Here is an 18,142-nt window from a genome sequence, read left to right as displayed (position 1 = left end):
GACATAGCAAAGATAAGAAACATCCTCTCTGGGAAAAATGAAGACAAAAGCAGACTACAATTCAGGACAGGGCTCCCGCAATGTAACCGGCGTATGTAAACCACCGTTACGAAATCACAAAAGGAAGAGCGGACTTGATTCTGAAGCATGATAAATTGATTTTTTGTACTTTCATACTTACTTTGACTGAATATTAATTGAATCAGGCAGGCAGGATGGGATAGGAGGGCTAGACAGGACAGGAAATAATCACGAGTCTAACAGAAAAAAGGGGAAAAAAGTGCTGAAGGAATGGGATCTGGCATTCCTGTGTAAAAATAGCATCCCCTGCAAACACATTAGCTATTATCTCTTTGGTGCAGCACAGAGTCGTGCAGCCTGCACTCCGGCCCCCCTTTGGAGCTAGAAGACTGCATTTACATGAAAGCTGAGCAGTAGAGGGGAAATTACAACTACTGCGACTCGGGCTTATTGCATTATGGTTATGTGGTGATGGGGGGCATGGTGGTGTCACCTAGGTGTGAGGGTGAGTCTTTGCTCGGCAAACAAGGTTGAAACCTCAACTTCATCTCCCTGGTCACCGGTTCTGTGTGGAGTGTGAATAGTTTTCTGTTCCTGTGATAGTCTGGTGACTGTCCAGAGTGTAGTGGTGTGATATATTGCACATTTTGATATGGATCCGATACCAAGTAAACGCCGATACTTATAAAGGCAGATTATGTAGGGAAAAGCAGTGTGTCATGACTTACAGTATGAGATAAGTCATCAGTTTGCAAATTCTGAACACATTTTAGAGACAACTAAATCTGTGATTTTTACTTTTCCAAAATAATTAGTGCACACAAGAAAACACACCTTTCAGCTTTTCATGTATTGTAAAGAACAAGTGTTTTGGAGACCAAAAATGTAAATGTGCCTGTCTCTAAAGGGCTTTGGGTCAGCTCCTATTGTTTAAATGTGCTATAGGACAGCGGTCCCCAAACCTGGGGCCACAGACCGGTACTGGTCCATGAGTTGTTTGGTACCAGGCAGCGAGAGCTGAGGCTCGGGTGAGAAATTTATGATTTTCAGGGTTTATATCGTTATTTTATTTAATCGTTTTTATCATTAACTCTGTTTCCCTGGGCCTTTTCCAGTCTGCTATGAATAAATCTTTTTTTGGTACCGGTACTGGTTTTATTTTGTTGTGTTTATCAGCAACACCTTAAAGGCCGGTCCGCGAAAATATTGTTGGACATAAACCAGTCCGTGGTGGAAAAAAGGTTGGGGGTCGGTGCTATAGGATATAAATGAAGTAGACGTGACAATCAACTAAAAAAAGGTTCATACATTTTTCAAAGTGCGTGTTTAAGGTATATCTTTTCATTTCCAAATAATTATTTATTTAACACAGTTTGGTGGGCTGCGTACTGCACAGTATGACAGAAAAATATTGATCCCATCACACTAGTATTAATCCGACACTGATACCAGCATTAATAATCAATGCTACTGATATTTGGATCAATCCTTCACCTTTTGCCCTTTGACAGGTGGGATAGGCTCTGTTCTCCTTGCAACCCTGAATTAGATAGGTTTAAGAAAGTGGATGGACGGACTACTTATAATTCTTACTTATCTCTCCTCTAGCTCCTCTCTTCTTCTCTTATTTTGTGTGAATCTGCGTGCTGTGTGGGAAACGGCATCAGTAGGCCCACCTACATGGGCCACTCAGGGCCAGAGAGGACTGATGCTGTTAGTCAAATCTGCAGGGACCTGCTCCAAGCAGCTGTTCACTAGCACCCTGATGTGTTTGTGTGTGCACTTGCGCGCAATAGTTTGGTGTTTTTTGTTGCGCACGCATTGAACGCATATTTGTGTGTGTTTGCATTCCTGCATTCACACATCCCGATCCACTTTGTGGTTTCTGCCACTTCAAGCACCCTCTCCTTCAATGCTCTGTGACCAAACACCTGCTGTACAGCAATCTTTTAATGAGCGATCCACCTGAGAGAGGAGGAATAAAGAGCAGCGGGAGGAGAAGGATTTCATGGGTCTTTATTTTTTCTTCAGCTGAGTCACCTGTGTTGTGTTTAGAGGCTTAAAGCGTCATTCCTCTGCGGAAACATGCGTTTGGCTTTGATTAGAGCTGCAATCACACTGCGGACACAGAAGAAGAGGAAAAAAAGTGATGCATTAGCAAGAGGATGCACACATCCAAACACACTCATACAACACTTTTTCAGACACTTTCCATAAAGAAAAAAAAATAAAAAATACAAACCGGTGTCATAGCATGCTACCTAGGAGAGAAGAAGCCACTCGTTCCATTATTCTCTCTCATCTCCTCTCCTCTTGTGTTCACTTCTCACTCTTCAGTGTTACTCAGTGTGCGTGCAACTCTGGATAGGAGTATGCATGAACTTGAACATATGTGTCTGTGGGTGGGTGTATGGGCAGTGCTCAGTCTTAGCAGTAAGGAGGTGATTTGTAGGAAAAGCCTCGACTACAACGCTCACTTCAAAAGCTCCTTGAGGATACCGCGCACTCTCACGCCCGCCTGCACTCGGGGCCCAAATCAGCAGGCGAATTCCTGCTTTGCGCGGCATTAACCCGCCATTTCCCTCGTCCTCCTCATACATTATGTTCTTTGAATTTGTGTACCTAATTAGACCTTTGGGTGTGCTGAAGTGGCTCCTCTAATTTATTTGGCACGCTTTCAATAAGGTGCGTGAACTTTCTGTCCTTTGTCCGTGTAATATAAATGATGGCAGTTAGTTAGGGTTGCACGTGTGATTTAGTTTTTTTTTTACGTTATTTAATTTATTTATTGTTGTCGCTTCTTCTAGATTTGTTCAGAGCTTGTAGCCAAAATCGGGCCTGTTGGTCCTTTGAAATGTTCCTGTTTTAAGTCTTCGTAGAGCAAAATGAAAACACGTTTTTTTCCGTGAAGGAGGTGTAGTTTTAATATGTTGTGACTTTTTTTGAGTTTTGCAAGCAATTTATTTGACAGTCAAAAGGCTCCTAACTGACAAATTCATTGAATATACTCGTCATACTCTGAAGACTGATCAAATGGGCAGATTTTATTTGTACATGCTCCACTGAAAGCCTTAATGGAGATGTTGTTTTTTTCTCTTAAAGGCATATATGTAAGTGTGAGTGTGCATGTGTGTGAGCGGTTGGCATCCAAGTATAGCAGTTTTTTTGCAAACAGTCACAATCAATTAGCTAGCCTGATCAGGCTAAAGCTCCATTTAGCTCTAAATGAGGATTTAGCAAGACATGAGAGAGGAAGTGTTGGGAATTGTGAAATATTGATGATGTTTGTGTAAATGCCTTTGCTTATGTCTCTCTTAAACTGTTTATAAAGTCTAATGCGAGGCCTTTTGGACTCCCGCAGTTTGGGTTTGTTACCATTTAATGCAGAAGGGCGGGGAAGCAATGAGCAAATAAGCAAAGGCCTGCAGAGATTGCTAAGTCGGGCTCTGAAGTGCAAATGAGCTTCCTCTCTCGGTTCTAGATTATGTTTTTTTTTTTTGCATGCTGACATTGAAACACGGGACACGGGCAACATGTTTATTTGAGCACGCATTAGCGTCAGAATGATGGCCAATAAAGACATTTTTCTCCATAAAGCCAAGGTGCTTAATTGAATTATATGTCAGTTAAGCTATTTGTGTGTGTGTGGTGCCATTAGTACTGTGTAATATCATAAGCCACCATAGCTCACTAATGACTTCAAAACTCAAACAAGTCCAGATGGAATAGTGATACAACTATGCGCCATGAGACAAAATATACATATTACTCCCAGCTGCCCGACTCACTGATGCACTGTGCAACGTTTGAATTAAAAGACTGTCAGTGTTTATATTTGGGCAAAACTTTGTTGGAACCTTTCACCTTCTAAAAGCCACTGGCACAGCTTGACCGTCTTTTTCCTCACTGCTGGAACAGCTTGAGTCGAGGTCTGATTAAAAAGCACAGACGTTGGCTGTGTCTTCCTGGGAGGTAAGAGCTAGCTAGGAGCCTGGTCGGGGCCTGGGGGAAATAAAGATTTGGATCGAGCTGATTTGAGTAGATGAAGATAGTGTGGTAATTACAGGCATCCCAGATCTCAGCAGTAGATATAGCACACCAGACCCAGAGCTTATGGGAGTGTGATAAAGATGGAGTCCTGTGTATTGGCAAAGCAAATGCGGCGAATGATGAAGGGAGCGGGGAGTCATTCTGTCAGTGATCCATAAAAAAAAAATCACACAAGATGGGGCCCAAGGTAAGAGCTAAACGTGCCACATCTCCTATCGTGGTTCCAAAATAAATTGTTGTGCCTTTATGCTTTCAGACTTAGCCTTTTTCTGCTTTTATTAAAAAAAAATCCAATTAGCGCTTTCAAATTTTTCCTTCACTATTCTGCCCTCACTGCGTAATCCATAATGTTCAGTTTTATAGTGAATCTGATGAAAATTATAAAGGAGAGGAGTGTAATTTCCCCCAGACACTAATAGGACTCCATTGTTGTTAGCATTTAACCTGTCCTGATTGCCTTGTTTTTCATGGCTGCTGCATCCTGAGGTGGGTCTCCATCCAGCCAAACCTTCAGCCCTCCTTCCCTCCTCCTGGGTGACATTTCAGACGGGGCCCTGAGGGCATTCGGAGGGGAGGCATCGAACAAGGTAATTGCGGCAAGGTTTCCCCCTCACTAAATTAACCTCTGCTCGGAAATTTATTGGCCCAGCCGCTCTCCGGAATTATTTAAACTTGCCGTTATTTCTGCGTCGTGCGGGGAGAGGCTCTGCCTTTTGTGTCTTTTATATATATATATATATATATATTCTTTGTCTTTTTTTGCCTCTTTACTCAGAGGTTTGATTATGTAGAGACGGAGGATGTTTTGGTGAAATGACAGCACCCAGTAATTCATTACAGGCAGACCCTAGCTCTTAGGGACATTTTTAACCGCTCACCTGTGGAAATATACATGAGGTTTTACAGTCTTGATGGCTCAGTGAAGTCAGCGTACTCCCAAGGGTCACAAATGGGGCACAATACAGTACTTACACTGTCGCTAATGCATGCTGCTTGGGAAGAAAGCCAAAGAAATTTGTGGGTTTTTTTCTTTTTTGCCATTTCCTTTTCTGTGTTTGGCTGCTTTGTCCCTCCCATTTTGTCCATTTGAACCTGACTTATGACTTCAGTTTAATAGTTGTAATAATACTGCTTATTATGGCCATGACATTATACATTCCACCAGAATAGCTGTTTTTCTTTCTCTCTCTCTGTTTTTTCAAAATAAGGCTGGCAAGTTTTATCTGGACAGAGGTTTAGTCTGCACTGACTTGCAGCCAGAAACACAACCAGCACATTTGTTAGATTTTCATAACCGTCATTACTGCACACCTCAGGAGTTCGACCCCACACACGCAGCCTATAAGGTCTGAATGGCTGGTCTTTATGGCATATTAGTGCAACTGTGTGTGGAAATCAAACGTGCACAATATTAATATTTAAGAAGAATATTAAGGCATGTCAAAACCATTAGGAACCGCGAACTTGACCCCTCTCTAAACTTTCCCGGTCACTGTTATAGATGGGGCTGGAGATAAATGGATGTGCTGCACAAGCGTATTAAATTATCTCGGGTTCAGTTACCGGGGCTGGACTGATGTTAAAGTGTCTCTTTCGCTGGTTGTGTAACTGAAATATGTCGTCTGGTTCTGAATAAACATCAATCTCCGGGTCCGGGCCTGCGGATGGGATGATTGGCCAAATCGTAAAGCGGAGACAGCTGGTGGGATAATGTCAGCTCGGCGAGGATGGACAGTCAGCGCATCGTGATTTACGCCGCGTCTGGCATTTTGGCCAACCGATGGAGAGGAATATCAGTCAGATTTATTTGACTTTTTCCTTTCCTTCTCTTCCTCCTCTCCTCAGCTCTTTTCTCAGCTTCCTGACAGGCCCTCAAGTCATTCTAGTATGTCTACACATGTAAAAGACTCCTTTAAGGAGCGAGTTAGAAGGTTACACTTTTTTCCACCCTATCTCACTCTTCTCTGCTTTCTGTCTCTCATTTGGAGTGCTGCCAATTTACCGGTGCAGATACAGGAGATGGGAAATGGGCGCAGTGTCAGATGCAGGCGTTCACCCCTCTGACCAAAGCTCGTTTGTTGTGTGTGTATGCTGCAAAACGTCCCCATCATCTCTCACTGCGCCAATTTGCGAATCAGCCCGTGATAATGGCCCGATTGTAACAGTGCAGGGTCCCCACAGCTGAAAACGAGATCGGCCGCGACAGTGCTGACCTTTCAGTGGAGGCGTGAGCAGTAAAGCGGCCGCCCCGTAACAAGGTCTGTTGAGTAAGCAACTTACAAGGCAAGGTTACTGTCCTTGGAAATGTAAAAAAAAAAAAAAAATGTAGGAGGGAGAGAACGTGTGAGCGTGTGCGAGCGAGAGACAATGGTTCTTGATTGTGATTTCACAAGTCGATTAACTTCCAAGCATGTGCACGTGTTACGTTATGTTACAAGCCTTCTGCTGATGCGGATTGTTTCAGGAGGGTGCAGGACCGCGATAGGCCGGGGTGGAACCGGTTGATGTAGATGATCTTTACGCGTCACGTGGAGGGGTATCAATCTCAGGTGAATGGTTCCGGTCCACCTCCTGAACTCCCTTTATCCACTTGAGTAAGACGGGTAGAAGCGCTCTACTTATGGCCCGCTGTACATTAACGTTAAGGTCAGTCATGCAGGAACTATACATTTTAACATTTGCCCATAGTGTGTTTGTGCATGCGTGCGTGTCCGTGTGCGCTTTTTTTATTTTCGCAAAAGGGAGCGAGGTGCTTTTTCCACACATCATCCTGACTTCACACCACCTGTGCAGCCTTCTTAGATGTTTGCCCCCCCCCCCCCCCCCCCCCCCCCCCCCATAAATAATACAGCTTCCTTTGGCCTTGACAGCACCTGTAATGGAGTCTGCATCACCAGTTCGACTGACTGACCAGGTGACTTGACTGACTGTTTTATCTAACTGCCGGAGCGCGAAGCGGCCGCATCACTTTCACCTCAAGCTCGACAACAAGCAAGTGTGCAGTGTGTACCGATTCCTGTGCAAGTGTGTTTCTTGTGTCGCTGCCTGAGCATGTGTGTGGATGCAAAAAAGAAGCGAGGGGGTGTGCGCGATCAATCTTCATTTGGTAATTTATGAAGGTGTCCGGTTGTCAGGTATCCAGCGGCGTCTAGCACAACTCATTCTGCCGTGCTGCGGTTGTGGGGTGGGGGGTGGATATCGGCGTCTCCTGTCACCTCCCCACACTCCTCGTCGCCCTCTCGCACAGCGCCTGCTGCCGTCAGCAGCCCAGAGGCATAGCAGAGAGAGAGATGGAAGACGAAGTGAGAAAGGAAGCCAGCCGGGATTAACCCTGTGGCCACCCACGGCAGGTGCTGAGGCAGCCACGCGTCCAGCCTCATTAAGGAAAGGGAGAAAGGGCAGCGTGGCAACAAACACAAGGGGGAAGCTGAAAATGTACATACTCTCCATGCTGAACACAAACACACCCGCAGTCATTAAAACCTCTGCACCGTGTATCAGAGACTGGCACACACTTTGGAGGTTGCCTGCCTGTCCTTCTCTTTTCTTCTCCTCCTTCAGCTCCAGCTTCCTGCACTTGCCCTCATACCCCCCTGTTTTTTCTTCGCAACTCAGCTACCTGTACTACTTTTTCCTCATCGAGATCTTCATCCTCCCGCTCTTCTCAGTTCTCTGTGCTCTCTCAGTGGGCCTGCAGGTGGGACTGGATCAGCCTGGCTTGTTAGACAATGGGCATCAGAGCTCTCTGAGCATTAGGGGGAAGATATCGACCAAGGTTAGGCAAGAGTTGGACCCCCTAATTATCCTAAATAAATGCTGACTAGCTTTTAATTTTTTTAAATCCTAATTTTGGTTTTACCCCTGTGCCAAAAACTTTTCCCCCTTGCTCAAGTTCACTCTTTAAAGAGAAGTAGCTGTTAAAATGCTGTACTGCAGAAATTCTAACTCTATTAGTAGTAGTTTCAACGTAAGTATTTTACATCATCCCTATTTAACTCGAGAGTGTTAATGAGGCTGCAGAACTGCCCTCCATCACTTACAATTCTTCCTTTCGCTCATCTCTTAGCCAATCTCTTTGATACTCACTTTATAAGTTGATTAAAGATTGAAATGTGCTTTTAAGTAAGTGTTTTTGAAATTAGAGTGGTCAGGACAAGGGCTGTGGTGGTCTCCTGGTATCTCTTTTTCTCCCATCTAATTTCTGCAGATAGTCCATTGACGTGTGTGTGTGTGTGTGTGTGTGTGTGTGTGTGTGTATGTGAGTGACGACATTTTGGGTGGTGAATTATTCAAGGCAATAAGCAGCACTTTGGGCCAGTTTTCCCCACTTGGCATCTTTGATTGGGAAAACGGGGGCTGATTTGTGAACGATAGCCCCAGGGCTGTTGGCCTAAGGCGAGCTCGGGGGGGGGAGGACACTGTCCTCCGAGCCCCTCCTGGCCCCAGGGAGGGAAGGTTCGGCCATGGCCGCTAGGCCTTCCGGTTTCCAAAAACAGTCCTTGGCTGTCCGCCCCTATCAGCCGTGCCTATGGAAGTGAGGTGTGATGCAGGAGTGGCTCCACAGAGAGTATGAGACGGATAAGTCACTTTCTGAGCAGCCGCTCTTCCCTCAGCCAGAGCCTCCGTCTCCTGCGGCTGCCGGGGCAATTTGTCGGTCGACCTGCCAGGAGCAGAATGCAAATCCTCACCGGAGGAGATGCACAAGGGCCTCAGTGCCTGCCAGCTGTGTGTGTGCATGCGTGTGTGTGTGTGTTGCCCAGCAGTCTTTTCTAAAACAGCCTAACAGGATAACTGTCATCAAGACCTCAGTGTATCATTGTGGGCGTGTGTGCATGTGATATGTATCATCCGGCTGCCATAGAGGCTCCATCTCTTTCTCCCTCTTCCTCTGTCTTCCAGCTAAGACACGACTCTCCTTCACTGCTCATCAACCCACCACTCCTAATTTATAGATGGGCATAAAAACTCTGTATTTTCACTCACCCTGCCTACCTTCCACCTACCCCTGCATAGCGCCAGCATGACAAAATAGGACACATTACATTAACCATGTGCAAGTTTTTTTTTTTTTACTATTTCCCTTCAGCTCTTGTGTCTCAACTTTTTCTCTCCCCCACCCCGCCCTACCCCTTAGACAATATGGCTACACATGCGTTACACCCCAGTAAATGATGACTACGCACTCAAATTCGCGGGCCCACACGAGCCTGGCCAAACTCGGGTTTTGACGTTGATGTTAGTTTCGCCGACCAGCTCGGTGCGCTAAGGAAGATAAACGACTGAAAAGCGAAGACGAGCATCACACAGTGTTCTCCAGAAAGCGCAGAGTTCAGAGAAGTTTTCAAGGACAACTCCATACACAAGATGAAAGTGATCTTCTGGGCTCTCATCTCATCTTCAGCGCTCATATCCAAATACCACCTGGCTCATTCTGTGCTGTCAGCACTTTTTATCTCAAAAAAATTAATACTTCTTTTTTTCCCTGGTCAGATAGGGGTACTTTATTCGTCGCGTTTGCCCGGAGTCCTCCGCATCTTCGGAATGTGAAAGATTTGAAGCCATGGATAAAAGGCACTTTTCTAATCAACATTTTTTTTTCCTTAAGCGCTTCTTTCTTTTTAAAAGCTGTTTTTCATTATTTATAAGTGTTCTGAAGGTGCTACTGAGCTGATTTCTTACACGAGGCCTGATATGAAGCCGATGGAGCTTGCAGAATTGATTAGATAAGCTTGGAAATTACAATGTCGAGCATGCAGTGCTCTGAAATGTGCTCTAAAATACACCCATCGCGAATATTAATACCCAGGGCTTCTAAGCACATATTTGAATGCATAGGGGGGAGTTGATACATGAAGTTTTATGAACTGTCCAGTATGCATTGCCATATATTACTGATCAAAATAAAAAATTAAACTTCCTTCCCCAAATGGCACTATCGGAGGGGTGGGTAATCGCAATTTCATCATTAGCAGTCGAACATTTAGAGCTAATTTCTATGTTAGTGAATAATTCTGAAAGATGTTAATCAAACATACCAAAGCTTATTTGAAATATTTAACCAAACGATATTAATGAAGATCAAAGTGGGGCTGTTTTTAGCGGATGTTATGCGAAAGGCCTGGGTAATAGCTGGGTCCATAGGAGCACATGAAACACTTTGTCTTCTGCTAAATATTTCATGCCCGCTACCTGTTGTATGGTGCTTAATGAGCTATGTGGGGAAAATGGTGATTTATCATGCAAAGTTTTCAAAGGAAATGCAAATTTGGATATGCGCGCACACACACACATACACACACGCAGACTCATACACTGAAGAGGAGCACACGTTCTTTGCAGCTTTCTTATATACATTTTTTTGGGGGAGGGGGGGTTGCATAGCCGTAGCCACACCACATTTTCCAGGGTGAATATTTTAGCCCTGAAGAAAAGCAAACTCAAGCAAGAGCAAGAATCAGGGGTCAATGGTGTGTCTTTAAAGAAACTTTCCTTCTCTTCGCCTCCCGACTCAGCTCCGTTCCTCCCTCGAATACTAATGTTAGCAGAGGAGAGGAAAAGGGGAGAGATGACAGAAACACCGTGGACATTATATGTCAGGGACAGGGGTCAGCTGTCACCCATTAACACAATTAATCCTCAAGGTTTAAAGTGTATGTTATTCAAAGTTTTAGATTTCTTTTTTTCTTTAAAAAGCAATAATTTGACAGTTTTGGATTACCAGAGGAGAAAGAAAAGATGAGAGGTAAATGACAGAGAGACGAGAACAAAAGAGCTATTTACTTATACCAGTTTCAAATACTTGAACAGTATCAATTCAATAATAATTAAATTCAATTTAAAAAAAAAAGATCTGAAGTTAATTATACATTTCTTTATATGGTCTTAGAAGTTGACTGATTATTGTGTATTTCTAGTCTTTTTAAACAACTGAAAGTGCTTTGCACAAATGTTCCAGTTCACAGCACTTACTGGTGATACATTTAAGGTCATTTTGAGTTCACGTGATATCTGTAGGAGCAGGGGATCGAACCAACAACCTTGAAACCGCTACCCCCTAACGCAATTCTAGCATGCACTTATATCTAAGAAGAGAGAAAAGAGAGACTGTACATGGAAAAACCTGCATGCTGAGTGCAAGAAAAAGAAGATTTAGGTTCAGGTGAAGATGGAGTGAAACAGCTGGCTCCTTTCCAGTGCTACGGAGCATCGGGGGCCAGGGGAAGGGCAGGGCAACAGCGAGAGAGTGACAATCGTCAGGTGATTAGAAAGACTCGGAGGCTAGGTAGACCTACAAAATGAATAACGGCGCACCCCAAACTGCGCCATAAGGCTCAATGGTTTGTGATTTGCAAGTTGATAAGACAAGAAGATTAATAATGCCGCATGATAATGGCTGGCTGAAGCTCAGCTGGGGAGATGGTAATGATGGGATATTGCTGTAGGAGCAGTTCACTGAGCCACAGTGGAGTGAGGGGGAAAGACAGAGGGAAGGAGAGACGAAGAGAGAGAGAGACAGACTGATAGAGAAGGGGGAGAGAGAGAGAGGGAAGCTGCAGCTGCATAGGAGGGAGGGAGAGCACTCATCCCAATTGGCCCTCAGGATATGAGAGTTTGAAAAATGAGAATGCAGTTATCATTTTAATTAGATATAAAGGTTTTTTTTTTCAAATATATACTGTGTGTATATAATTTTGCTGAAATAAGGACTTCAAAGAACATATGTATTTTGGAGCACAATGTCCCATCATAATTCCTGAATGACAGTTTCTGTTAATTTTCTTTCCCTTACTTCAGCTGGATATATATACATATATATATATATAAAATCTTGCAACAACATACCATCACATGCTCCGCAAGTTGCAGAGACAATTCACACTTTTCGCCATACTGCAGGTCACCAGGTATTTAACTCTTTTATATACACACACACACACACACACACACACATATATATATATATATATATATATATATATATATATATAAATGAAACACAATAAAACAACAGTTTTACTGTTTGCTCACTCTTTCCCACATAAAGACGATATTTGACACACCTTTAATGACAAATTTTGACGTCGTCTTACCATATGTCAGTGAAGACATGGTTGGACGTCTGTGGGAACAAGTTCCAGGTTTTTCCAAGACTTAGCCCTCGTAAGCTGGATAAGGAGAGATCAAACTCACTAACTTCTGAGGCAGACGCAGTCATTTTTGTGACAGAAACCACTCAGTTCAAAAAAGAGGAACTAGGGTTACCTCGAGTAGTCGTCCAAGGATTGTACCACATCTTTTCCATCTTTATCGCACTAGAACAAACTGTAAACTGACCTGAACTAACCTCTTGGTAGGCCCATGTCTTGTGCGATATTAGCTAATTGCAGATATATTGGTATCAGCATTTATAATACCTGATAAATGAAATTTAAAAAGTAAAGAGGAGATGTTAAAAACACCCTTCAACCATGTTATGAGCGTTGCGTAGTTTGTCCAGCAGAAGGCGCCCTGCAAATTATCTCGAACTTGAACGAGTGATCCACAACTTGGGATAATAAAACCAGATTACTTTTTAACTGCATCGTCAAAATATTTTAGTAAGGGCTTATAAATAGGTACACATAACAAATATTAGAGAAATCAAATATATTTCATGTATGTGAAAAAAAGAGAGATATTCAACTTATATCTTATGGTTAAAACACCAAATTTCAGTTTTGGTATCAGTCTTAAAATCCTATTTGGTCTGGCCTTAGAGCAAACAATATAAAAATGCCCAGAAAAGGCTTAATTTTCCCCCAAACATAATCATGAAAGTTCAATTTCAATGCATAAAACAGAATTTTGTCTCCCATGGAATTTCTGTATTTTTAATGATCATCTTTTGATTATGACAAGCTGTTAAATGCTCTAATCTATTTCTGCTCTTCCCCCGTTACGTCTTTAGTGCTGTTGACTTGTGTGTTTACACCTCAGACAAACATTTTGTCAGATCCCAATTCATCTTAATTGCACCACTTTGTCAGCGCCTGTTGACGATCTTTTCACAGAATCTCACCACTGCCTCTTTGTTTTATGGTGCACACACTGGGACGACTGATACTGATCAGACCGCTTTTTCATCTCAGAGGAAACTCATTATTACACAATCAGCTTTTTTTCCTCTCTCTTAAAAAAAAAGGATCTAGTTTTTAGAAAGGAAACGGAAGACCTGGACATGTTTTGCTTTCGCTAAAAATGTTTTCATTGTTTACCCATGCATGCTCCAGAAACTAGTGATGGGATTTCCGGCTCTTTTTAGAGAACCGGCTCTTTCGGCTCGGCTCACTAAAAAGAGATGGCTCTTTCGGCTCCAAACCGGCTCTTCAGGTTGTTTTGTTGTAGTTAATTTATTATTAACAATAATATACAATTATGCACAAAAGGAATTACTAATGTAAAAAAAAAAAGTGGTTTTATTTATATATGTTTATATATGAATATATGAGGTGGCCCCTAGAGACAAAACATGTACAAACTCTAAAACACATTTCTAGCGTTAACTGAACTTCCAAAACAGAGCTAGTAGATCACTTAAATTACACAATTGAAAGCATATGTGTATTGTTTGTGTATTTATACACAAGCACTCATATATATTCAAATAATTTTAAAAAAATGTTCATTTACCTGTTACTACCACACACCAAATCAGGTCGTTGGTACTTGCTGGCTTGTGTAGCCACTAAGTAACAAAAGCTCAACACTGCGCCTAGCATTCTGGAGCACTTCTGTTGTCTTTTGTACGTGTTTTAGAGTTTTTATGTGCTTCTGAGTTTTTACGTGTTTTGGAGTTTGTACGTCCTTCAGAGTTCGTACGTGTTTGTACGTGCTTTGTCTCTAGGGGCCACCGTAAATATACTTTTATTTATTCACTCCACATAAAATGTAATAAATAAATCATATAATACAAAAACCAACTATTCACATTTCAACTTTTAACTATTTAAATTTTCAGCTTTTTCCTTTTAAACAAATTTAAAGTGAAACAACACAAAACACTGCAAACCACAACACAATTAAATATAATTTAAAATATGAAAACTAAAAGAAGATGCACATTCTCTGTCATATGGGTCTGCATGAATAAACTTTCTGAATCCTTTATCATCTGCAACTGAAAATAGTTGTGGATGATTACTATACCTTTCTAATGTGACGTTGTTATCCCTGCCTCTCTTTCTCTCTCTCTCCCTCCCGCTCTGTTCCTGTGCTACTGCGAGCGTAACTAACGCCACTCCCCCCTCTTCCCAGCCCAAAGCACAAGGCTCGCGTGCGGAGTGAAGCGGAAAAAAAGTGCGAGAGAGGGTGAGAGAAAGAAAAATAAAAAACCATGGCTCGCGATAAGGAGCCGGCTCCCGTCGTTCATGTCAAAGAACCGGCTCTAAGAGCCATTTCGTTCACGACCGACACATCACTAGCAGAAACACTCCTCCTGGAGCCAGCGCTACAATCCAAACCACGGGAACTTTGCCCTGCCAAACCCTATGAGCTCACTAAAAACAGCACCTCGAATGAATAATATTTAGAAGAAACAGGAGGGCTGATGCATCCCTGCCTTGTGGTTTTGATTTCAAGGTGCGTAGGGTGATTATTGACAAAGATTTTTGAAGCTAGCAGAAGTTAATTTGAATACAGTCATATGGTTGAACATCACTGAAAGACTGGGACTTGATTTTTTTTTATGTCACTGCGGCTCCTCAAAATCCCCAAATGTCTTTTAATGAGTCAATAATGGTCATTAGGACGTAATTAACATGGCAGAGTGGGGATCTGGAAACTGTAACTCAAGCGCTGTTTCTCCTAATGCTTGGGAAAATAAGAAATTACACGATCCAGCCAAGTGTAGGAGTCCTATTTGTGAAGGTAATCACGCTAACGAGTGACAACTTAATTATGTGACAAGTTGCATTCCGAAGATCAACTTGTTGTTATTGATTGCGGTCCCCAAGAATAGCTATGGCAGCTAAATTGCTCATTATCCAGCATGTTAACAGGAGTTGTTTTATCATGCAGTATATGATGCAGTGATGTTTATTACTTTTAATCTGATTCCAGTCTGGCTACATGTTAGCGACTGCACGTAGAGGAAGATTACTCCTCTCTTTTTATAATTTAGACACCTTGAGGATTTTTTTTGACAATCATTTTCATTGCAAAAGTAAGTAAAATGTGGACAAAAAGAACTCCAAAATGTCAAAGTGCCCCTTTAAGATCTTCCTTTTTATTTAAAAAAAAAAAAGAGAGAGAGAGACCTAGAATACACTGATAAGATCATAATCCTGTCAGCATTCCTTCTTTTATGCTATCTAGATTTCCACTTAGACAAGTTTTAATTAGATGGGAATAAGTAATTAGCATTTAGGAAGTTTCTCCGACTCTGTCCCCCCCCCCTTCCTTGTCTGTGTATGACAGATTTGTTGTATGCCCCTGGAGCCGCCGATCACACTGAAGGAAATGCTGTCTGTCCAAAGTGGGATTGACACTGACTCGGGGCCCCGCCGGTCACCCCCATCATCAACATGACACAAAGTGGAATGATCCACATTAGCGGCATGCAGCCGAGCACGCACGACGCCTGTGTAGTTTACACCCATTAAACGCCCATGATAATGTTCTGAGCCCCCACACCCTGCACACACACACACCCCCCAAACTTGTATTCCAGCTTCCTGGACCTCGCCGCAGTAAGCAGTGATAACTGATGACGAAGGGGGAAGACGTGACAGTGTCAATAACCATAATCGTCCCCGGGTAGGAAATAATGAAGCGTGTGCGCTATGTCAGCCCTACATGCCTTCAATATCCTACGATAAAATGAAGTGGGAAGGAAAAAAAATATCAGAGAAGAAAAAAAAAAGACAACAATCAATAAAGCCATCTAATGGTAAATATGAAATCGCCATGTGGAGTGAATATTATTTTCCCTCTCTGAGGATGCTGTGCAGATTATTAGGATGAAGGGGAGAAGCCTATTTGTATGTAAATGGGAGATTGATTATATTTATTTGCTGGCAGAGGAGCTCTGAGCAGCTCGTCTGAGACACACACACACACACACACACACAAAGAAATGTGAGAGATCCATAGAGAGCCCGGTCATGAGACAGCTGTTTTTCTGTCTGTTCTGCGTCCAGGCCCTTATGACAGAGGAAAGAAATAATACAGAAAAGACAGAGACAGAGAGAGATCAGTCTTCTGGCTGCCAGCTCCAGCAGGGCTCACCTCTCCAGAATATTGTAATTACCAGCCCTCCTCATTATAGATGCCATGTCAATGAGAAAGGGAGAAAAAAGGGAGAGCGAGAACGAGAACTTCAAGCAGAGAGGACCAATTCTGTAATTTCTTAATCACTTTTTTGGCAACCTTTGCATGCGCCCTGGTTAATGCCACAAATTGAATGTTTCTTTGGTTTCTCTCTAAATAGGCTATCACGCCGTTGCGGCGGTGCTTAGCGAAATCTATTATTGTCATTTGCATAGGGGCCTTTTTTAGTGGCAGGATCCTACAGAGGGGCGAAGAACAAAGAGCTCATGAGGGAGAAAATAGGACAGAAATGATCCGGCGCTGCCTTCAAAATGTGACGTCAGGTCCCTAATGAAATCTTTTGACTGCGACCGTAGCAAATGGTGGAATCTATATCTGACACTTAATGGTTGGCATAGAAATTAGAGACAGGGACCGAGTGAAAGCCCCCCCCCCCCCCCCCCCCCCCCTTCTCCCTACACACACACACCCTCTTTCGCTTGATGTCCCCTGATTAATTTACAGCACTTTTGTTACAGCGGCATCGTCCAAAATAAATTAACCAACGCTGGAGATATCAGAAACACGAGGTTTGTGGAGGCGAGGTGGTGGTGGTGGTGGGTCCAATTTATTACAGGGGGGAGGGGAGAAGAGAAAAGAAAAAGTGAGATGAGATTAAATAAAACACCTAATTGACAGAAAAAGTCACCAAGCACAAGCGCTGTTCGCCATTGTTCAAGAGAAGCGTATGTATGTGTTTGGAGGAGACGGGGTGTGCGGCGGACGGGTGTGGGTGGGGGGGGCATAAGAGGGAGAAATAAAGAAAGAGCGATAGAGAGAAAGAGCTGGCCACTTGATTTCCTATGAAAATTAATCGGCTATCAAACAATCTTGGTCTGCTGAGGATGATTATACAGCAGGGGCAGCGACAGAGCAGGCAGGAGGTGGGGGAGAAAGTGAGAGGAAGAAGAGGAAGAGAAAGAGAGAGAGAGAGAGAGAGAGAGAATGCCCTTTGTGTAGGTGAAATGTGTCGGGGACTGTCATCGTAATATACCTCAGTGAAATGAAGGTTAATTCTGATGTACAGCCTGCATGGCCGTCATTATCGGCGAATCATGAAAATAAATTAAGCCACTGAAATAGATACTCCTCTGGTACGCGGCAGGGATCTCATGAAGGATGGACGGCTGAACTTTACAGATTATTATTGGGAAATAGTGCCGAATTCAATTAATGCACCTAAAAGACACCTTTATAGAGGGCAGCCATAATTTAAATGACAGCGGGGTGTAATTTTGCTTGTTATAAGTCAAATTTGCAGAGATTCATGTTTCATGCATTTTTCTCCTTCCACCCCTGCAAACCTGTTTTTATCCCCTTTTTTTCTCACTTCCTTTTTTTTCTTTTCTGTTTGCTGAAGATCTTCCTGTTCTCACAGTCAAAACAAAAATTCCTGAAAAGGATCAAGTATAATATGAGAAAACCACAACTATAAAAAAATCATCTTAAGCTTTGTGTTGCCGTACATCTAAAATCAGACTTAAAAACTCTAACAAATAAAATAAAACGCGCTTCCGGCACTGCGGCCATTCTTCGTCTTCTTCTCGAGTCTTAAAGTATATTTACTGTAATCCTCGGCAGAAGATTCCCGCGCAGGCGGACCCCTGCGAAGCATGCAGATGCCAGAGCCTTTATGCAGATACGGCCCACCTTGAAAGCTGAACGAGAGCCCGGAGAACTGGGTAAATGATTGACCTCTCACCTGCGCGCAACGCGGAGGAAAGCC

Source organism: Diplotaxodon limnothrissa, linkage group LG17 (genome assembly GCF_057381915.1).
Source record: "Diplotaxodon limnothrissa isolate DT_005_m linkage group LG17, D_limnothrissa_male_GT1.1, whole genome shotgun sequence".
NCBI classification, from domain to species: Eukaryota; Metazoa; Chordata; class Actinopteri; order Cichliformes; family Cichlidae; genus Diplotaxodon; species Diplotaxodon limnothrissa.
The sequence above is the reverse complement of the archived record's forward strand: the minus strand, read 5'-3'. Positions refer to the sequence as shown.